The sequence below is a fragment of the Coloeus monedula genome, assembly GCF_965178545.1.
Source record: "Coloeus monedula genome assembly, contig: HAP1_SCAFFOLD_73, whole genome shotgun sequence".
Classification (NCBI taxonomy): Eukaryota; Metazoa; Chordata; class Aves; order Passeriformes; family Corvidae; genus Coloeus; species Coloeus monedula.
The window spans coordinates 489,863-504,543 of record NW_028120821.1 but is presented as its reverse complement, the minus strand read 5'-3'; positions in this window follow the sequence as shown (position 1 = coordinate 504,543).

The following is a 14,681-nucleotide window of genomic DNA, read 5'->3' as shown; positions in this document are numbered from 1 at the left end:
GGCCCGGGCTCCGTCCCTGCCGCTGCTGCCGGAGCCCAGCCCAGCCCCTGGGCCAGCCCTGCCCGGCAGCCGCTCGGGGCTGCGGGGATTAAAGAGCAGCTCCCCCGGGCCTGGGCACCATGGAAAGGTGATGCTGGCTGGATCTGGAGGCCGCGGAGGTGCAGGCACTTGCTGAGGCTCCCAGGAATCCTCAGTGGGATGGTTTAAGAGCCTCAGCCCCTGCTCCACCTGCACAGCTGAGTTTCCATTCCCACCAAGCTGAGCCTGGGAAAAGTGGGAGCACAAACTGAGGAAAGCAGAGACTCAAGCAGGAATCTCCTGCCCTGAATGTGCTCATGAAAATCCCCTCAGGAATGAGCTGGGCATGAGCTGGAGCTCTGAGCAGCCCTGGCCCCCACAGCAGCCTCTCCACAGCAGCAGGACCTGCCCTGCAGGAGTCACTCCTTGCAGCCACAGCTCCCCTGCACCGCCCATGGGGAGCTGCCAGGCAGGCTGAGAGCTGCCCCTGGCAGGTGGCAGATGCCCTGGCCTGGCAAAGAGCCCTCAGGGCTGCAGGAGCTGCTCTGCAGGACAGCCCTGGGCACCCCTGGCTGCTGCCCACCTTCACAGCCTGCAGCCGGCCCTGGCAGCAGGAGCCGTCCTGCCCTGTCCCTCTGACGGTGCCCAGGGCAGCCCCGCTCTGCAGCACATCCTCCCCCAAGGCAGGAACGGCAGCAGAGCCATCCTCACAGCCATGGCAGCCGTGCCATGGGCCAGCTCTAGAGGATCCCTGCAGCCAGAGACTCACTGTGTCCCACGCTGGGAAGGTTTCTCCAGGAATGAGTTCAGAGCTGCCCTCCCAGCTGCTTTAGCCAGCTCTCTGCTCACTCCTCCTCACTCCTCACTACCTGCAGGCAGTGCCCTCAGCCCTGCTGGGCTGGCAGAGGAGCTGCTCCTCAGCAGAGCTGCCTCTTTGAAGCTCTCCTTGGTTGCCAGGAGCTTGAGAGTTCCCTCTGTGCCAGGAGCCCAGCCCAGCTCAGCAGCACAGCAGCAACACAAGGATTTTAATGACCCTGTCGGGGCTTTGGTGTTGTTCACATCAGACTCAGTCCCTCAGAGTGTCTTCAAAAAACTTCCCAAGAACTCAAAGTCCGATTCAAAGTCCAAAGTTTCTTTAACTTTTAATGGGTCCCAGTGAGGGACACGACTCACGTGAAAGTGTCCCCAGGTTCCAGTGAGAGCAGAACTCTGGAGGCAGCGATGGCAGGGGGGGACAAGCAAGGGAAAGGTGTCTCTGGTGCTGAGCAAAGCTGGCTGTGTTCCATGAGTGCAAAGGGCCAAGGCCTGAGCCCCAGCCCCTGGCAAGGCAGATCCTGTCCCTCCCTCAGTGCTCAGGGCTCTTGCCGGGGCACTGGGATGTGGGGATGGGCAGTGCCCAGGGCAGCACCATGGGGCAGCCCCTGCCAGGCTGCTGGGCAGGGACAAGGAGGCCCTGAGGCCCCAGGGCTGCAGGGGTCACTTGTCCCCTCCTGGCCTCAGGGCCAGGGCCAGCAGCCGTGGCCAAAGGGCTGCACAAGTTGGCTCTGTCAGGGCCTTGCAGCTGCTGCCCATCCCTCTGCCCTCTGCAGCCCAGGCTGTCCCACGGTGTCCCTGCCCTGCGCCTCTGTCCCTGCAGGCTGTCCTCATCCCCCCGGCTGCCCCACCTGGCTGGCCCCTTCCTTTGCTGGCAGCTCTGCGTCCTGCCTGCCTCTGCCTGGGCACACAAAGCCTTGGGCTGCTCCAGACTCCTTCTGGGGGACGTGTTGCACCCCAGCCCTGCCTGGGAGGGAAATTCCTTTCTCCTGGTGTCCACTCTGGGCCTCCCCAGCTGCCCTGTCACAAAGGCCCCTCGGTTCTTTGGGGCCAGCAGTGCCACAGTGGCCCCTTGGTTCCATGGAACGCCACAGGGTCACAATGGTCCCCTTGGTGCCACCAGCCCTGCAGGGTCACAACGGCCCCTGGGTTCCACGAGGCCACGCAGGGTCACAGTGGTCTCCAGAGGAAGGGCAGCACCGAGCCCCAGGGTTTCAGGGGCAGATGAGACACAGCCACCAGAGGCCAAGGCCAGCCACATTTGTCTGTCCTGGCAGGTTTGTCTGGGAGCAGCCCTTGGATATTGGGAATTTGGGAGGTGGAATCCCAATTTTGGCCATGGGCACATTGTTGAGAAGGATGGGTTTATTCCACATGAAAGAAAAGCACAAAGTCCAAGAGTTTTGGAAGAAGATGAGAGGTGGCCACCATGGGCGAGGGCAGCCAGACCTGTCTCTCATGGCAGCTTTCGTCTGGGAGCAATCCTTGGATAGACAGAATTTGGGAGGTAAATCTCAGTTTTGGCCATGGGAGCCTGGATGGGAAGGACGGTTCTCTTCTTTAGGAAGGAAAGCACGGAGCCCCAGGAGCCCCAGGGCTCCTGAGGCAGCCCCTGCTGCCCCGGGAGGGAATTTGGGGAGGGGGCAGAGGGGGTGCGCAGCCCCCGCCGGGGGATGACCCCGGCCCAGCGCCCTTCGTTCAGCACCGAGCTGGGCTTGGGGCCACAGGAGGAAGAGGCCGATGGGAAGCAGATCCTGCAGGGGGGACAGGGCTTGGGCTCAGGGCAAGGTCCTGCCCTGCACACCTGGCTCAGGTGTGAGCCTGCCCCGGGAAGGGAGCGGGACATTGCCATCCCCACGGATCAGGGCTGGGAGCAGCGCTGGGAGCACGGACATGGAAATCCTGGGAGCCACTGGGACCGCCCTGGGGGGTGAATGATCCCCCCCAGCACCTTTCCAGGCCGCCCTGCGAGCTGAGAAATGCTCGCTGGGCCTCGGCCTTGGCCAAGAGCCCCCGGGCTCAGCTGCTCTGAGCTCAGGCGCTGCCGGCTCCCGCAGCCCGCCCAGGGCCACCCTGCCCGTGCCGGGGCTGTGCTGGAATTCTCTGCTGCTGCTGGGCCACTCGGGGGCTCTGGCCCAGCAGGAAAGGTGACCCTGAGCCAGGAGCTTTCCTTGGCCGCAGCAAAGCCTCGGCACGGAAAGACCTTCCCAGCGCTGGGCCCTGGGCCGGGAGGGATTGTGCCACCAGAGCTGTCCCTCCATTTCTTCTGCCAGGCAGCTTTAGCACAGGAGAAGTGGAGAAGCCAGAGCTGCCTCTCAGCTTTCCGCAGTCCTGCAGAGGAATCCTGTGTGGGAAGCAGCCTGGGAACAGGGTTGAGGTGCCAGGGCAGGGGAATTGAGAGCCCTTTCCTCCGCCGTGGGCCCAGGCTCTGGCCCTTGCCCTTTGCAATGGCCCTGCAGCTGCCAGAGGGGCCTTTTTGGCTCAGCTGAGAGCAGTCCTGCTGCAAGGCTGTCCTCGAGCTGCTTGGGCTGCACATGTGCCCAGGGAATGCTCATTGCTTGCAGTCTCAGGCGCTGTGCGTGTGCAGGTGTAACTACTGCAGGAGGGAACAGCTCTGCTGGGGGCAGTTCTCTTTTTCTTGGTGGTTTTTCTGTTGAAGGAACGTTCCCTGCCAGCTCTGGGCAGAGCTGTGTAGCTGTATGTGCCACTTGTGTGTGGCACTGTGGCTCAGGAGGTGGCCAAGGGGAGCTTGGCCGAGGTGTGGGCAGAGGAATGGCCATCAGGCCAGGCTGGGGGGTCAGCGGCCGGTCAGTTGCGTTGCGTGGCCGCGGCTCTGGAGGCTTGTGTGGGAGCGTGTGCAGGGCTGGAAGGCTGGGGCTGCCGCCGCTGTGTCCCAGAGCCGGGAAGGCCGGGGCTGGCCCGGCCCTGGCCCGGCCCCGCCAGCTCTGGCAGCTGCCGGCGGGGACACAAAGGGCAGCTCCGAGCTGCGGCCGCTGCGCTGCGGCCGCACAAAGGCAGCGCCCGCAGAGCTCCAGGGCAAGGTCCTGGCCCTGGCTCGGGGCTGGGCCGGGGCCAGCGGCAGAAAATCAACTTGCAGCTTGGGCCCCGCAGCAGGGAGGAGCAGCAATTGCTGGCTGAGAGAGACTCTTGCCAAGGGCCTGCGGGGCCGGGCCCCAGGGAACGGCTTCCCGCTGCCCGAGGGCAGGCTGAGATGGGATGTGGGGCAGCAATGGTTCCCTGGCAGGGCGCTCAGGGCCTGGCCCAGGCTGGCCCCAGAAGCTGCGGCTGCCCCCGCATCCCTGCAAGTGTCCCAGGCCGGCTCGGCCATTGGGGCTTCCTGCCCAGGAGGGCTGGGCTGGGCTGGGCTGGGGCTGCTGAGGGCGGGATGGGCTCTGCCTGAGACAGCTGAAGGCTGCGCATGATGAGGCTGAGGGGACCCCATTCCTCAGTGGGTTCTGGGGTATCCCACATTCCTGAAGGGATCTCAGGGTATGTCCCGTTCCTGAGGCAGTTTTGGGGTCCCCCCAATGCTTTGGGAGGGGTTGTGAGAGGGGGTCTCTGGTGCTTGGAATGGGGACCTATTGTCAGGGATGTGGGGAGCCCATTTTGGGAAGGATGCTGCTGTTTGTGGCAATGTTGAGAGGTTCTGAATGGGCTGTGGGGCCCTGGCTCTCATTTTGGGACTTGAGGTGAGCCCATGGGCACAGCAAGGGCTGAGGAGATGGAGGGATTGAGCGGGTGCCTCCAATCAACTCAATGCCAGCCCCAATGTGTCGATGGCAGCCCCAAATGGCTCGATCCGTCAGCCCCAAGGCCCGGCTGTGGGGAGTCAGGAAGCACAGAAGGGGAATTGGTGTCCAGGAGGGGTGGGATGGGATGGGATGGGATGGGATGGGGGTGGCATTGTGGGGGTGGGATGAAGTTTGGGATTGATGGGGTGGTTTGGGCACTTGCAGTGGGGCATTTCAGGAAGGGAAAGAAGGAGCTGCTTTTGGGGAGGCTGCCGGTGCTTTTTGACAATTTTGGGGCCTCTAAGTGGCTTCTGGGAGGTTGCAGTGAATTTGGGGAAGGTGCCGAAACCCCCCGCAATTTGGGGGGCTGAGGTGAAGTCCCCACATTTTGGGAGGGTGAGGGGATCCCAATTGGGAGGGGGTCCTGCTGCTTTGCACCCCTTAAGTGGGGTGAGAATTGGGCAAGGAAGGAAGGAAGGAAGGAACAAGGAAAGGAAGGAAGAAAAGAAAAATAGAAGAAAGAAAAAAAGAAAGAAGGAAAGAGAGCAACAAGAAATAATAAAAAAGAAAAAAGAAGAAAAAAATTAAAAATGAAGGAAGGAAGCAAGAAAGATATAATAAAAATGAAAAAAAAGAAAAGAAGAAAGGAAGAAGATCAAAAGACATATAAAAAAGGAAATGAAAGTGATTAAAAAAGAAAAGAATTAGAAAGAAAGCAAGACTAAATAACATGAAACCAAAAAGGAAAAAATATTTAAAAAGAAAAGAAAAATCATTAAAAAAATGAAGCAAGGAAGCAAAAAGATAATAAAAATGAAAGGAAGAAAAGAGGAAAGAAAGAAAGTGAAAGAAAAGAAAAATTAACAAGAAAATGAAAAAAGTGAAGAAATTAGAAAAGAAGAAAGAAACAAAGAAATAAACAAAGAAAGCAAGAGTACATAACATGAAACCAACAGAAAAATAAAAGGAAAAGAAAAAAAAAGAAGAAAGAAAGAAGCAAGGAAGAAAGAAAAAAAGAACAGAAAAACACAAGAAAAAAACAAAAGAAGAACAGAAAGAAAGCCAAAAGAGAAAGAAGGAAGACACAAAGCAACAAAAAAAAATTTAAAAGAAAGAAAAAAAGATAAAAGAGTGAAGTATGAAGAAAGCAAGCTAAAAGAAATCAACACGAAAATTTAAAAAGCAAAGGAAAGTAAAAGATAAAGGAAAGACTCAATAATGTGAGACCAGGAAGAAAAATGAAAAAATAAAATGAAGAAAGCAGCAAGAAACAATTAAAGAACCAAGAGAAATATTGAAAAATGAAGAAATAAAGAAAAAAGCAAGAAGGTAATAAAAATGAAAGAAGGAAAGGAAGAAAAAAAAGAAAGACTGAAAACATGAAACCAGCAATAAAATAAATGTTAAGAAAAGTCAAAAAAAGAAGAAAGAAACAAGGAAGAAAGAAAATGACAGAAAGAAAGACATGAGAAAAAAATAAAAGAACAAGAGAACCAAAGAAAGCAGAAAAAGAAAGAAAGATGAAAAACAGAAAGCAACAAAGACAAGAAAAAGAAAAAAGGTAAAAAAATGAAGGAAAGAAAAAAGAAGGAAAGAAAACGCAAAGAAATCAACCAGAAAATTTTAAAAGTGAAGAAAAAGAGAAGAAGAAAGACTAAGTAATGTGAAACAAAAAAACTTTAAAAAAAAAAGAGGAAAGAAGCAAAAAAGAAAGACACAAGAAAGAAAGAAAGAAAGAAAGACACAAGAAAGAAAGAAAGAAAGAAAGACACAAGAAAGAAAGAAAGAAAGAAAGACACAAGAAAGAAAGAAAGAAAGACAGACAGAAAGACAGAAAGACAGAAAGACAGAAAGACAGAAAGACAGAAAGACAGAAAGACAGAAAGACAGAAAGACAGAAAGAAAAAGAAAGAAGAAAGCAACGAAAAAATAGGAAAAAGAAAGAAAAAAGATGAAAGAATGAAGAAAGAAAGCAAGCTAAAAGAAATCCAGGAGAAAATGAAACCCTTGTGCCACTGCGGGACCTTGTGCAGCCAAGGAGAGCATTGTGAGAGTGCGGGGCCACGGAACCAAGGGACCATTGGGACCTTGTGGGGCCTCCTGGACTCAAGGGACCATTGCCACACTGTGGGGCCTCATGGAATGAAGGGTCCATTGTGCCACTGCAGAGCCAAGGACACCATGGTTACACTGCGGGGCCATGGAACCAAGGCACCATTGGGACACCCCGTGGCCTCATCCTCTGGAATTCCAACACATCTGAGGGATGGCAGCACCTGCAGGCAGCACGGAAGGATTCTGGGGAGAGCCTTTGATCCCTGCTCCAAAGGACATCAGAGAAAGAGCTCTCGTCAGATCAAGGCACCTTTTCCTTTCCCTTTTCCTTTTCCTTTCCCTTTTCCTTTCAAGGTGTAAACTGTTGACCTGCCTGTAAGGTGCAGCAAAAGCTTTGCAGGGTTTGGTTCAAGGTCCCCAAGGTTGGAAGAGGGAAGTGTTCAAGTCCCTTCTAAGAGAAGGCTTGGAGTCTTTGTGCCATGACTGCCTGGGATGCATGGAACAAGTGTGTTCTGGCAGACTCTGGGACCTCGAGAGCAATCCCATGCAGGAGCCAGCACTGGCCCTGCACCCTGGTGGGAGCAGCGTGGTGCGGATGGGAAACGGGCAGCTGGGTGTGCAGTGGCAACCTCGAGCCAGGTCCTAGAAGGCCAGGCTTTAGCTTTGAACAGAGCAGCACAAAAAGAATGAATGACCTTGCCTAGAAATCCCTGAAGGACAAAGGGTGACCATATGGACTGATTTGAACTCTGGGTTTGGAATAATACACGCCCAGGGAGCCACATGGAAGGAAAGGGCACAGAGGTCTCCAGTGAGCACAAAAAGAAATCAGTCCCCTACTGCAGAGTGTGCCAAAGCCAAAAGAAGTGGCCTTGATGCCCTTGTAAAGCCCATGGGTTTGGAGACTCCCCAGGTAATCCAGGGAATCCATTGGCTGACCAAGCAGCTCAAGAGGGCGCTGCAAAAGCTCTCCTTGCACTAATACCTAGCAAAAACGGGAATGTTCTGCAACAACAACCAGATTCCAGTGATCAGGACAGGCAGTCAGCCCCAGCAGCAGCAGCAGCTACGGAAAATCCCAGCAGGTGATTGGTAACCCCGTGTGGGCAGGTAATTGTAGCTCCACAATTCATGTAGAACGGAACTAAAACATCAGCAAACACAGGAGGAAATGGAGAATCTGGTGGCCAGTTTACAAAGGCATCTAGTAAGCACCAAAATGGCAAAAAATGATAGATCAGTTGTTGAGAAAGATGGGATTGGTTTTGAAGGAAGAAGGCTGCCTCCAGGGCTCGTTAAATGGGAATCACCAGGTGATTTTGGCCAACTGATTTTGCAGAAGTGCCCAGGCAGAAGGGGACTGACACATTTTGGCATTGATGGATCCTTTTTCTGGATGGCCAGAAGCTTTCCCATGTGGCACCAACAAGCCAAGGGAAGGCTCAGAAGTTTTGCAGAAATGAATATTTAATAGCACTGGGACTAACTCTTGTAAGCCTTAAAAGGTGCATGGTTCTCAACAGATCATTGGGGCGGGACTCGCCTGTACATCCTTTCCAACCAGGAGATGCGGTGTGCACCAGAACCTGGAATTCTGGAACAATCCAACCAAAGTGGAAGGGACCATCTCAAGTCCTCCTGGTAACCTACCCTGCACTCAAGGTAGAAGGAATCCAACTTGGGGTTCATCACATGTGGGTAAAACCAGCGAGCCCACATTAAACACAGCAGAAACAAGACTGACTGACACCGTGGGGTTTGGGGTTTTACATAAATCCTATTGTTTGAGGTATTGAATATGATTTTCTAAGGGGATACTATTTATTGGATCTAGATGGAGATGATCAATAATTGTGTATTTATAATAATAATAGAAACAATGTTCCCGACTTCTGGGAAGGGAAATGCGGTTTTCAAAGTCACTGCAAGATGTTGGCAGATGACAGAATGTAACCCCTGTAACAGCTTGTTTGCCAACACCAACCTCTGCAGAAAATCCAGTGCCATGGGGAGCTTCAGTCAACAATTTGACAAAAATCTGGGAACGCATGTGGGAAGGAAAGAGCACCCAGGGCACCTGGACAGGGATGGAAGGAGAATATTCCTTACCATGGACACCTCAGAACAATAGTGCTGAGAATTGTAACATTTCCAAACCAGATCTGGAAATTACCTCAGGAAATATTGATCAGCTGACAGATTGCACTGATACCCCCTGGGGCTGTCAAATTCCAGCAGTCTGGAATGGCCCTCAGACAGGACACTGGGAATGTTTCCAGCCAGTTCAGGGGTGTCTGGGCTGGGCAGGGAGCCCAGGCCTCCCACAGGACCCCTTAGAGGTGGGTATAAAATATCCAGATTTAACAAGGTCAAGGCCAAAGGATCTGAGGACCAAGGAAAAGTGGGATTGCCCTGGGACAGACACTTGAGCTGTTTGGAATGCTGAGGTCCAGCGGCTCCTGGCTGTGGCCCAGGCTCTGAGGCTGGGCTGTGTTTGTAGAAATGATTCTGCCTTTCTCAGGGACACCTGGGCTGAGCCAACAAACAAGGAGCCTTGGAGAGGCACAGAGTGTCAGCAGGACACGGTCAGATCCTTAGGAGCCCCAGGATGGGTGGGAAGGGATGGAATTTGGAGCACACGTTTGCCCTGGGAGAATCAGGAGCACCACGGACACTGGGGGTATGAACGTTCCGTCCCTCGTGCAAGGAGTCACCACTGGGAACCCGACTGTGGGGAAAGGTTAAAGGGGATGGAACTGGGAAACATCCCAGTGCGGGAACTCCAGCGGGATGGATTTTAGAATCCATCTCTGCTCCGCAAAGATCTGCCTTTAGGAACAGACCAGCCCCACACCATTGGGCTCTGCAAATGGGAACTTCAGTGAATGCAGCTCCTTTGGGGTTTGCTGAAATAAAGGAACAATTGCCAGCCCCAGCTAAAATGACCTTCCAGAGCAGATTGGCTTTAGCCCCATTGCTGCTACATGGACAGGGAGTGTGTGGATTCTTGAACTGAAACAGCAACACTTGTTGTGTGCACATTCCAAATGTGATGCTGGATTGGATGATCAGGTAGAGAGGATAAAATCGGCTGCTGCATCCAGCAGGGAATTAAGGGGAGGGTTAGACTGTAACTGTTTGGATAAAATATTTCAAGGACTTGGATTTTCCCTGACTGATGGTTGGCCTCACTTTTGCAAAGTCTAACTGGGATCACAGCACTACTTGTGCTTATGACACTTGCTTTGAGCTGTGTAAAGAACATGGCTGTGAAAGCAGCTGAGGAACTCATGGGATGTGAGTAAAGGAACAGAGTGAGGCTTCTGAAGGCTTGAAGGGAAGAGAAGCTTCACAGCCCTCCAAGGGGGGGAAATTTGCCAGATGAAAAACCGTTTGCACCTGGTGGGTTCATACAATGCTTCTTCTCCAAAAGCCACTGGCCATGGAACTGCCCAAGGCTGATTCTGTAGGCAGCAACCAGCCCAGGTGTGCCAACTTTCACCAGTTCACCGGGCAGTCAGGGCTGGCTTTGGGGTCAGCGACCACCAGGGACCCCCAAGGAGACCCCCAGGGCAGAAGAAGGGATGTGCAAAGGGGTGGGGGAAATCTGCAATGATTTTGGGGCAATGATGATCGTGTGTGTGTTTCTGGTGGGACAATCTGGGAATGTGTCTGTGAAGCACAGTCTGCAAACAGGAACATTCCTGAACTCGGCACCCACGGCTTTGGGAGGGGCTCTCCCCTCGTGCATCCGGCCCAATAAAGAATGCTGCTGCTTCGTGCTGCGCTGGTGCTGAGGAGGTTTTGTTTCACTGAAGTTTTGGGAACACCTCTGTGCCTGTGTCACAGACCCACAGAGCAGCTGTGATGTCAGAAAGGGGCTGTGTGACATCACAGAGTGGGCTGTGACATCACAGAGTGGGTTGTGACATCACAGGGTGGCTGTATGACATCATAGAGTCTACTGTGACATCATGGAGCACCTTTGTGACATCACAGAGTGGTTCTGTGGCATCACAGAGTGGTGCTGTGGCATCACAGATTGGGCTATGACATCACAGGGCAGAGGTCAGATATCATCTAGCAGACTGACATCACAGAGCACTTGTGACATCACAAAGCAGGTTGTGACATCACAGGGTGCTGGTGTGACATCACAGAGTGGTCGTGTGACATCCCAGAACAGGCTGTGACATCACAGGGCGGCTGTTTGACATCATAGAGTCAGCTGTGACATCACAGAGCAGCTGTGTGATATCACAGAGAGGACTGTGACATCACAGGTGGTGTGACATCACAGAGTGGCTATGACATCACAGGGTTGCTATGTGACATCATAGAGTGAGCTGTGACATCGCAGATAAGGCTGTGATATCACTGGGCAGAGGTCTGACATCATAGAGGAGACTATGAAATCACTGAGTGGTTGAGAATGTCCAACACCAAAGCTTCGAGCCAACAACAGCTCCTGGAGGGGATTCTGCCCCCTCTGCCTGTCCTGGGAGCCCAAGGGCAACGCCCCGGGCACAACAGCCCAGAGTGCTGGAGCACAGTGTCCCTGCGCCAGGCCGTGTTCCCTGGCTGTCCCCTGTCCCTCGGCTGTCCCCTGTCCCTCGGCTCTCTGGGGCCGGGGGTGGCAGCAGCCCTGGGGGAGAACAACCCTGAGCCCCGGCTGGGCCAGTTCCCCCAGTTCCACCTGGGGTGGGGCCCAGGTCACTCCCAGCATGGGCCCTGGGGCTCCCAGTCACTCCCAGTATGATCCCAGTCACTTTCAGTTACACTCAGTATGATCCCAGTCACTCCCAGGATGATCCCACTATGAGCCCACCATGGTCCCAGGTGTTCCCATTCACCCGTCTGTGCCCCCCAGATTTCTTCTGCAGCCCCCCCGTCAGAGTGGGGGGTGGGGGCCGAGTGCTGGTGCCCCCCTGCCTGCAGCAGATCCAGCGGTGAGGGGAGTTCAGGGGTCCCTCAGCATTTGGGGTCCCCTGGGATTTGGGGTGAACCCCCCGGCCCCCCAGGATCTCCCTGAACACGCTGACGCTGCCCGTGCGCAGCGAGAAGGTTCATACCCGGCACGGGGTCCCCAGCTCTGTCACCGGCATCGCCCAGGTACCCCAAAACCTCCCGGGAATCCCCAACACCCCCCCGGGGAACCCCAACCTCTCCTGGGACCCCGAAAATATCCCCGGGACCCTCCAAAAACTCCCCAGGACCGCAAAGCCCCACACAGACCCCCCAAAACCCTCTCAGGACACCAAAATTCCCACGGGACCTCCCAACACCCCCCGGACCCTCTTGAGAAGGTTTATACCTGGCACGGGGTCCCCATCTCCATCACCGGCAGGGACCCCAAAACAGCCTTGGGACACCCAAATATTCCCCTTGTGATCGCCCAAACCCCCACTTTGAGACCCCTGAAAACTCCCCTCGGGAACCCCGAAAAACCCTGGGACGCCAAAAACCCCCGGGACCCACAAAACCCCCCCAGGAGCCCCTCGCGAATGTTCAGACCCAGCACGGGGTCCCCATCGCCATCATCGGCACCACCCAGGTACCCCCAAACCCTGCCGGGACCCCCAAACCCTGCTGGGACCCCCAAACCCTGCCGGGACCCCCAAACCCTGCCGGGACCCCCAAATCCCCCCGGGGCTCCGCTGCCGGAATCAACGGGAGTGGTGTTGCCCTTTTAACGGGAGTTACAGTGGGCACCGACTTTACCGGGGCATCTTAAAGCGCCGATGGTAGAGCGAACCCCAACAATTCACCCGGGGGGCACTCTCCCGTTTGCTGCACTCGGGGGAGCCCCGAACGGCGACGGCTCCTGGGCTGAGCCCCGCACTCAGCCGGGGCTGGGGAGGGAACGGGGAGGGCTGGGACGGGCTTTGGGGTGCTGGGCTTAACTGGGGGACCCCACTGGAAGCCCTTTGCCGCTGTCCCACCTGCCCGGATCCCCCCTCTCGCACCCCTTTGCCGCTGTTGCCCCAAAGCTCCGCTGCCCCAGCTCGCTCTGGGGTGACCCAGCCCTTTCCCATCGTGGCCCGGCCCCGCTGCCCCGAGAGCTCCCGGGCCGCGGCCGCAGGCACGGAGGAAGGGCAGGAGGAGGAGGAGGCGGGCCAGAGGAGGAGGAAGAGGAGGCACGGGGGGAAGAAGGAGGAGCCGGAGCAGGCGGAGGAGGCTCCAGGTGCGGGCAGCGCTCTCTGGATCCGCAGCCGCTCGGGCCGGGAGCATCGCCCGCCCCGCATCCCGCAGGTGCCCGGGGAGGGGGAGCTCGGCCCAAACATGCCGGGCGGTGTTTTTGGAGGGGGGAGGGATATTTGGAGCTCGCAGGGAATCGATTTGGGGCTCGCTGTTTCATGCTGTCTGTCGGGGCGGGCGGCGCGATGTTTGGAGCTTGCGGGACTCCAAAGGCGAGCCGCAGATGCCCCGGCGGGGGCGGATATTGGGGGGTCCCGGGAGGTGTTTTTGGGGGTGGCGGTGGCGGCAGAGCCCCGGCGGGGGCGGGGGGATGCGGGTCCCCCCGCGGTGGGGGTTGGGCTTCCCGGGCCGGGCCCTCCGAGCTCTGCCGGGGCCCCGTGGGGACGGCGCGGGGCCGGCGGGGGCGGGGGGACACCGGTTTTGGGGAGCCCCGGGAGAGCCGCGGCTTCCCTAAGCGGGACCCCGGAGAGAGGAGAGCCCCAGAAGGCCAAAGCGGGGAGCCCGAGAGGGGGGACCCCTGGGATTGGCGGGACCCCGGCGGGGGGGTCTGGGGGCTGCAGGGGCGGCACGGCCGGGAAAGGGGCTCGGGGGTGCCGGGGCTGGGAAAGGGGCTCGGGGGTCCCGGGGCTGGGAAAGGGGCTCGGGGGTCCCGGGGCTGGAAAGGGGCTCGGGGGTGCCGGGGCCGGGAAAGGGGCTCGGGGGTCCGGGGGCTGGGAAATGGCTGCTCCCAGTATGAGCCCAGTTCCCTCCCCGAGTGGTTCTAGTTTCCTCCTCAGTCCCAGTATGAGCCCAGTCAGTCCCAGTATGATCCTGGTCACTTCCCCTCACTCCCTGCAGAATCCCTGTTACTCCCAGTATGAACCCAGTCACTCCCAGTCACTCCCCATTATGATGCAATTTGCCCCCAGCACAGTCTCAGTTGCTCCCAGTTCTTCCCACTTTTGTCTGGTGTGTTCTCAGTTCTCCCAGTTGCCCCAGGATAGTCCCAGTCACTCCCAGTATGATGCCAGTCTCTCCCAGCAGGGCCCCAGTCACTCACAATTGCCCCCAGTTTCCCCCAGCGTGGTCCCAGTTCTCCCCAGCACATTCCCAGTCACACCCAGTGTGGTCCCAGTCACCACCCACATGGTCTCAGACACTCCCAGTATATCCCAGTTGCCCTGACCATTCTCGTGGTCATTCCCAGGCACTCCCAGTTAGCTCAGCATGGATCAGGTGCCCCCAGATTTATCCCAGTCACTGCCAGTACATCCCAGTTGTCACCAGCATGCATCCTATCATTCCCAGTTCCTCCCAGTGCATCCCAGTGCATCCCCAGTAGGCTCTCAGCATGGGCCTGGTCGCTCCCAGTAACCCCCACTGACACCCACGCTAATCCCAGCAAGGCCCCAGTCACTCCCAGTATGATGCCAGTGGTCCCCAGGGTGTTCCCAGTTGCTCCCTGTCAATGCCAGCATGAGCCCAGTAGCCTCCAGTATGATCCCCGTGACTCCCTGTCTCTCCCAGTATATCCCAGTCACCCCCAGCATGCTCCCAGTCCCTCCCACTTCTTCCCAGCTGCTTTCAGCACGATTCCAGTTGCTCACAGCCACTCCCAGTCAATCCCAGTATGATTCCAGTCACCCTCAGTATGATGCCAGTCTCACCCAGCATGGACCCACTGTGATACCGGTATGATCCCAGTTGCCCCCAGCATAGTTCCAGTTGTTCCCAGTTCCTCCCAGTATGATCCCAGTTGCCCCTAGAACAGTCCCAGTCACGCCCAGTTGCCCCCAGCATAGATCCAGTTGCTCCCAGGTGCCCCCAGCATGGTCTCATTTCCCCCCAGCATGATCCCAGCTGTTCCCAGTGTGGTTCCAGTCACCC